The sequence below is a fragment of the Caretta caretta genome, chromosome 1 (assembly GCF_965140235.1).
Source record: "Caretta caretta isolate rCarCar2 chromosome 1, rCarCar1.hap1, whole genome shotgun sequence".
NCBI classification, from domain to species: Eukaryota; Metazoa; Chordata; order Testudines; family Cheloniidae; genus Caretta; species Caretta caretta.
The window spans coordinates 271,631,440-271,639,678 of NC_134206.1; the positions used below are offsets into that span (position 1 = coordinate 271,631,440).

At 46.6% G+C, this 8,239-nt stretch overlaps 1 long non-coding RNA gene across 1 annotated transcript in view; it reads right to left on the bottom strand.

Annotated features, from left to right (window-relative positions):
- The window catches only part of LOC125630096 (uncharacterized), an 84,292-nt gene extending 76,327 nt beyond the window's left edge, over positions 1–7,965 (bottom strand). The window contains exon 1 of the long non-coding RNA XR_007354559.2: positions 7,583–7,965. This is a non-coding gene — a long non-coding RNA (uncharacterized LOC125630096). The remainder of the gene's footprint in view (positions 1–7,582) is intronic.
- Positions 7,966–8,239: the final 274 nt, after the last annotated feature.

An 8,239-nucleotide genomic window follows, 5' to 3' on the forward strand; every position in this document is an offset into this window, starting at 1 on the left:
ATGTGGTGAATCATGTTATGATCAAGACAAAGAAGCTTGAAAATTAGAGGCTGTTATAAAAAAGAAAAGAAAAACAAAGAAAGAAACCCTCACTAATCTATGGTATTAAAAATAATGTAATTTTCTGAAGCACTTCCTTAAAGGAGGAACAATGACTTGTCTGCAGGCAGGGAGAGAATAACAACTTGGCTCCACTTAGTATGGAAGTATCAGATGGCTTACTGTCAGCAGCAGCTAGGCACAGAAGCCTGGAGAATGTCAGAACCTGTCATACATGAAAGCAAAAAAACAGTCATCTGAATCAGCCAACAAAGGTTGTAAGCAGATGCTGGCTGGATGTGTGGAGTGATAGGGCCAGCATGAAGGGTGGGAGGGGTGAGGAGGAGAGGAAGAGGGGAGGGGAGCCCACTGCTAGACTAAAGAAAATAATATGCTAGATTTCATTTATAAAGAATTTGCAATCTGGCAATTGTGGTTTTCTGTGGGGAAGATTATGATGAAGATTAGAATTCCAATCTGGGGTGTAACTAAAATGAAAGAATTAGCTTTCTCCTTTAAGCAACAGGAAAATGTTGAACTGGATGGCTCAGTCAACTGCTAACAGAGAACACTTCACCTCTAGGCCACTGGTTCAAATAATAATGACACATGGCACGTCTGTAGCATCCTTCATCCAAGGACCTCAAAATGCTCTAAAGCACGGGTGGGCAAACTTTTTGGCCCGAGAGCCACATCTGGGAATAGAAATTGTATGGCGAGCCATGAATGCTCACAAAATTGGGGTTGGGGTGCGGGAGGGGGTGAGGGCTCTGGCTGGGGGTGTGAGCTCTGGGGTGGGGACAGAAATGAGGAGTTCACGGTGTGGGAGGGGGCTCTGGGCTGGGGGGTGCGGGCTCTGGGGTTGGGCTGCGGATGAGAGGTTAGGGGTGCAGGAAGGTGCTCTGGGCTAGGATTGAGGGGTTTGGAGGATGGGAGGGGGACTAGGGCTGGGGCGGGGGGTTGGGGCATGGAGAAAGGCTCAGGGGTGCAGGATCCAAGTGGCGCTTATCTCAAGCAGCTCCTGGAAGCAGCAACATATCCCTTCTCCTGCTCCTAAGCAGAGGCGCGGCCAGGTGCCTCTGCATCCTGCCCCATCTGCAGGCACCACCCCTGCAGCTCCCGTTGGAGTGCTGGAGGGGGCCATTGGAGTGTGTAGGAGCCAGAGTGGGGCCATGCTGCAGCTTCGGGGAGCCACGTGGTGTGGCCCCCCTACCCTGCGCCCTGGCTGGAGCGCCGGAACAGGGCAAGCCCCAGAACCCGCTCTCCATTGGGAGCTTGTGGGCTGGCTTAAAATGGCTCCAGCCCGCAGGCCATAGTTTGCCCATCCCGCTCTAAAGCATTAATTGATTGAGCCTTGCAACAATCATGTTTAGGAGGGAATGAGTGATAAGAATCACTTCCTCCCCCACAGAAATGCAACCAGCTCTGGAGAGGAACACAGCAGCTGTTTAACAGTGCACAGCAATATGCACAACAGTTGACAGGAAGTGACTACTGTTTACATCTTTCCTGACCTGGAATTTGGTCAGGACATTGGTGCAAAGTACTATGGAATCTTTGAATTACAAGAAATGATCTGGACCTCAACTGTACATCTCATCCATAAGATGGCATCCCTAACAGCCCTGCATCCCCTAATGCAAAGACAATGCCCTAGTTCAGTAATAATAATAACTAGGATTTACATAGTTTGGATTTAACTTTACATGTTTTTCAAATCAGAGTACAAACTTCAACTAGTTTAGATGCAAGAGTTCCTTCCACTACACACTTCCTGCAATATTTGAATAGGTGACCTCCATGCAACACCAAATACTGCCCTAGAATGATTCCACATACCCTGTGAGAACTGGCATGGCTGCTGGTCAGCAGTGAAATCCGACCCTGGTTAGTAGTGACCAAAAGTCCTTATCACTGAATGGCCATTCCATGCCCCATGTGAAGTGAGTTGGTGTCTCAACATAGTTTTAGTGGACAAATGATTACATCACAAAACTGGCAAAATTGGCATTGTTGGCAGCAACCTCAGAAGTGGGACCAAGGACTGAGCCTGCTTCCATTTAAAATCAATGATGGCTTTGTCATTGACTTTAGTGGAAGCTAGGTTGAAACCTGAATAGATCTGGAAACTCAGTTTCCTTCTCACCCCTTGAAAGTGGCCCCTCCAGAAAAGGCTTGAGGTACATGAGTGATGCAGTATCAGGAAGGCTGCCCATGCTGTACTTCTTCTGTGCATAAATAAAGGGCTTTCCCTAGGTCTGTTAACCTCCATCCAGACTTTCACAAGCACACAAAAAAAATTCACTTTCCAAGGAAAATGGACAATGTCTTGGCCTAGCCCCACCACCAGAACAGAAGCTACTTCAAAGATGAAGTTGCTAGTCAGTTTCACCAACACCACCCTTAGCACACAGAGAATGGAGATGCATGGCTGGAAAACCTCCTGGGGCAGGAGATTTCAAATCCCCTTGTGCTCAAATTGGGGTCTCAATTCCATTTCAACTATTTAATTTTTGTTTACCTGCCTTAAAGCTAAATCCAAGGGGCCAGATACCAACCTGTAGTGGACAGCCTGCAACATACTGTAACCTGCAAGGGAGAAAGAGGGAGATGGGGAAACAGATGAAAGACAGTAGTAAAGGGCTATTCAGTGTCCTAGATGGGAAGAACTGAGCTGATGGATGCTTTCCACTTCTCTGTGGAGAGGTATCCATATTACAAAAAACATAACCAAAAGATGTACCAACTGGAACCTTAGTTATACATCTCAGTAGACACCATTATAGTCCATCTAGATTAAGGTTGAAGGACTGGTGGGGCAGGTAGGGGAAACCTGTACTCCTGCTGTTCCTTTTTTAGATAAAACACTTCAGACTCAAGTGCTGTAAATGTGGCATTTTAAAAGAGTGCCAAGTTAACTTTAAAACAATGTGAAAGAGGTGCAGGCATTTACAGTAGGATGAGAAAGGGAGACCTCATTGAGAAATCAAAGACAAATGAAATGCATTAAAAATTGCAATGACCATTTTCTTGGTGATTTATGATCTAAAGAAGTAAAGCCTCTGTCAAGTGTATCAAGTGACCCGATAGCAGACAATCCAGTAGTGCAAAGGTGCTGTTACAAATAGGTTTCTTTATTGAGCTCTGACAGCCAACGGCTATTTGTCACTCATTGTAGTGTTCGTTTAACAGAATTTTACCCCCAAACAAGAAAACAGTGTACACATTTAATGTGAACATAGCATGGCAAATCATGAATGATGGGATCTGATGGTATGAAATGAATAATCCTTCAAGACGCCTGGTGTGCTGGCCTGTTTGCTGCATTAGTCAGATGCACAATGTAGCTCATAGAACCACTGCCAGAAAATCTCACCACACCCAGAAAGCTCTGAAAAAAAAGCCTATTTTAGTTAGTACTTTAAAATAAAATGCCTGCAAGCTAACTGGACCTTACAGAGAAAGAAAAAAAAAAACAATTTAGCCTCTTCTTCCTCACAAAGCCTAAATCATTGAAAGGGCTTTTAATTTTTGAAAACCTCAGCCAGTATGTGAGCTACTGGGTGGGTGTGCTCATGCTGGAGTGCATGTGTGACTTCAGAATGAAGTTCTGTGCAAAGGCGCCACACAAGGCTTATATGCCCACTCCTGTCCCACTCTTCGGGTTTAAGTGCTGTGTAGGCCTCCCAGGGGCTTTCTGCACATGGGTGAATTTCACCTTTGGTGCTTGTAAAAAGTGCCAGAGAGATCACCTTGGAGACTGAAATCCTCCCTTTATCCACAGAAGAGTTACAGCACACATAGAGACAATGCAAGCTGCCTCCCAATGCCCTGCCACATTACCTCAGCTCTTCTAAAGAGGGCCCATCTTTAGAGAATGAGAAAGTAGTTCTGTCTCTGTGTGCATTCAGTGCTTGGTTTCTTTGCTGAGCCTTCCACCAAGTACGCTGATTAATGGCAGATGCGAGGGCAGTTCTGAGATGTGGATACTTGTCTGCTGAGGTCTGAGACTATCTGCCAGAGTGGGGATGTGAGCCGTCACGCCCAGTAGTTGGAGCAGGTGTCAGGCCTAGTGGCTGGGGCAGGAGTTGGTAATCAGGGGCAGAGCAGGAGTCGGAAGTCAGGAATTGGAGCCGAGAGTCAGAGCCAGGTTACCTGGAGTGGGGCAAGGCCGGGGTGGGGCAGGGCCCAGTCTGGGACAGAAGCTGGGCTGGGAACAAGCAGGCACAGGAGCTATTGCAGCTGTGGGCAAATGCTTTGCGCAGCCTACGGTTGCCAGTTATGGTTGGACATATTCCAGGAGGTTTCATCACATGACATAATCTTTAATTCTTGGAGACTCCAGGACAAGCCTGGAGGGTTGGCAACCCTAACGTAGCCACTGCACTGCTGCTGCACTTAAGAGCTGGTCTTCTGACTCTTCTCACTAGTCAGGTGGTATAGCCACGCAATCAGCCTACTCCAGGCCAGCTGCGCTTGTTAGGTGGCCCAAAGACTGGCTCTGCTGTAGGCCCCAAAGGTGATCCCGGCAATTACAAGCCAGTAAGCCCCACTTCAGTACCAGGCAAACTGCTTGAAACTATAGTAAAGAACAAAATTGTCAAAAACATAGATGAACATAATTTGTTGGGGAAGTGTCAACATGGTTTTTGTAAAGGGAAATCATGCCTCACCAATCTACTAGAATTCTTTGAGGGGGTCAACAAGCATGTGGACAAGGGGGATCCAGTGGATATAGTGTACTTAGATTTTCAGAAAGCTTTTGACAAGGCTCTTAAACAAAGTAAGCTGTCATGAGATAAGAGGGACGGTCCTCTCATGGATTGGCAGCTGGTTAAAAGATAGGAAAAGGGTAGGAATAAATGGTCAGTTTTCAGAATGGAGAGAGGTAAATAGTGGTGTCCCCCAGGGGTCTGCACTGGGACCAGTCCTATTCAACATATTCATAAATGATCTGGAAAAAGGGGTAAACAGTGAGGTGGCAAAATTTGCAGATGATACAAAACAGCTAAGTCTCAAGCAGACTGCGAAAAGCTACAAAAGGATCTCACAAAACTGGGTGACTGGGCAACAAAATGGCAGATGAAATTCTATGTTGATAAATGCAAAGTAATGCACATTGGAAAACATAATCTCAACTATACATATAAAATGATGGGGTCTAAATTAGCTGTTCCCACTCAAGAAAGAGATCTTGGAGTCATTGTGGAAAATTCTCTGAAAACATCCACTCAATGTGCAGCGGCAGTCAAAAAAGCGAACGGAATGTTGGGAATCATTAAGAAAGGGATAGAAAATAAGACAGAAAATATCATATTGCCTCTATATAAATCCATAATAATCCCACATCTTGAATACTGCATGCAGATGTGGTCGCCCCATCTCAGAAAAGATATCTTGTAATTGGAAAAGGTTCAGAAAAAGGCAACAAAAATGATTAGGGGATGGAACAGCTTCTGTATGAGGAGAGATTAATAAGACTGGGACTTTGCAGCTTGGAAAAGAGATGACTATGGGGCGATATGATAGAGATCTATAAATTCATGACTGGTGTGGAGAAAGTAAATAAGGAAGTGTTATTTACTTCTTCTCATAACACAAGAACTAGGGATCTCCAAATGAAATTAATAGGCAGCAGCTTTAAACAAAAGGAAGTATTTTTCACACAGTGCACAGACAACCTGTGGAACTCCTTGCTAGAGGATGTTGTGGCAAAGACTATAACAGGGTTCAAAAAAGAGCTAGATATGTTCATGGAGGATAGCTCTATCAATGGCTATTAGCCAGGATGGGCAGGGACAGTGTCCTTAGCCCAGAGATGGGCAAAATTTTTGGCCCAAGCGCCACATCTGGGGATGGAAATTGTATGGCGGGCCATGAATGCTCACAAAATTGGGGGTTGGAGTGTGGGAGGGGGTGAGGGATCTGGCTGGGGGTGCGGGCTTTCAGGTGGGGCCAGAAATGAGGAGTTCAGGATGCAGGAGGGGGCTCCGGGCTGGGGCAGGGGGTTGGAGTGTGTGTGTGTGGGGGGGTGAGGTCTTTCAGCTGGGGGTTCAGGCTCTGGGATGGGGCTGGGGAGGGTGCTCCAGGTGGGACAGAGGGGTTTGGCGGGTGGGAGGGGGATCAGGGCTGGGGCAGGGGGTTGGGATGCAGGAGGGGGGCAGGGGTGCAGGCTTCCGGAGGCGCTTACCTCAAGCAGCTCACGGAAGCAGTGACATTTCCCTCCTCTGGCTCCTACATGGAGGCGCAACCAGATGGTCTGCGCGCTGCCCCATCCATAGGCACCGCCCCTGCAGCTCCCTTTGGCCACAGTTCCCAGCCATGGCACACATGGAGTGGGGCAAGCCCTGGATCCCACTCCCCAGCTGGAGCTCGAGGGCCGGATTAAAATGTCTGAAGGGCCGGATGTGGCTCCCAGGCCGTAGTTTGCACACACCTGCCCTAGCCTCTGTTTACCAGAAGCTGGGAATGGGTGACAAGGAATGGATCATTTGATGATTACCTGTTCTGTTCATTCCCTCTGGGGTACGTGGCATTTGCCACTGTCAGAAGACAGGATACTGGGCTACATGAACCTTTGGTCTGACCCAGTATGGCCATCCTTATGTTCTTATGAGATCAGGTGTAACTGAGGGAAAATCACACACACACACACACACCCAGAGCAACCTAAATTTGACCAACCTAAGTGCCAATGTGGACCGCACTATGTTGGGAGGAGAGCATCTCCTGCCAACATAGCTAGCCCCCCTCTCAGGGGCTAGAGTAGTTAAGCCGAGGGGAGAGCTCTCTCCCGTCAGCTGAAAGCAGCCACATTAGAGCCACATTACAGCGGCAAAACTGCATCAATGCAGCTGCGTTGCTTTAAAGTCTCTAGTATAGCCCTGCCCTTAGACAGACGTGGATGTCTCTCTTCTGAAAGCCAGATGTGACTGCCATGTTCTGAAGTGCAAATGAATACTCAGCACCATGGGCTAATAGTAATGTCTCCTGACATGTACCCACTGTCACATCTTACTCATAGTTGTTGTCCTACAACCAACCACAACCTGTCAGATTCTGTAGCTAGGAAAGTGCTGTCTGATCTGGCTTAACTAGAATGTGACTGTCTAGCAAACACCTGAATGCCACGTCCAGTGCAACAGTGTATGTTTGAACTATGCAGCAGCCACTGTTGCACTGAGTGAAACCCAGCACACAAGAAAATAACTTCCTGTTATTGACTAAATTCTAATAAGAAATTGATCACAGATGCAAGCAGCTAGCCAGAAATAGGTTATTGCCATTTGGACCTGCACTGTACTTGGAAGTTGATGCTAATGACAGGCTAAAGAACATCCCAGGTATAGCAGTATGCCAGGCTGCAGTCGTATTTATTGGCAACACAGTAGACTCACTTACTTACAGTTTAAAGATTGAAAAGCAAGGAAATGAGTAACAGTGAGTGGAAGCAAGCAGCAAGAAATTATTCCTTTCCCTTTCTACTGTTTATATTTAGTGCTTAAGAACCTTATGTAAGAGAGTCAAAAACAAAAATACTCACCCCCTCTACAACACTCATGGCCTGAGTTCCTGAAGCCCTGAAACAGCAACTGAGCTGTTGATGTTATCTCAGCATCTAAATATAGCCCTTGATCCAGTTCAGGCTTTCTGCAGATCCCTACTGGAAGGAAGCCATTTTTCTTGAGTGTATTTCCAAGAAAGCAGTTGACAGGCTTGGCACAGCGATTCTTGGAAATGTTCAATAGGTCATCTTCTGGAAGGGAATGCTGACTGGTGGAACCAAACAGACTTTTTTCTTAGCTCCACACACCACTCACTATTCTTATCAGGGCTCGTTCCCCAGGTGCAGCAACCTTATACAAAATACTATCTGCAGTAAATTGGCCTGATTAAGCCTTCTTCGAGTCTCATTTCCTTTCTGGCAGCAGAGCCACAACTGTTCTGCCGTTGCCAGGGTGCTTGCTGCTAAATGAAGACAGACAGCCTAAGACTAGAAATTACAGCACCACCTGTTGCTCACACCGGTGCAGTGGAAATCCCACTAAAACACAATGGGGAATTCTGAGAACACTGATTCTGGAAAAAGCTTTATTCCTTGCATGTGTTAACTCTGATCTAAAGCACACAACAGAGGCCGTTTTTTACCTTTTGCACAATTGTCCTGTTCTCCAGCGTTCATTCACCAATTCCAATGCCA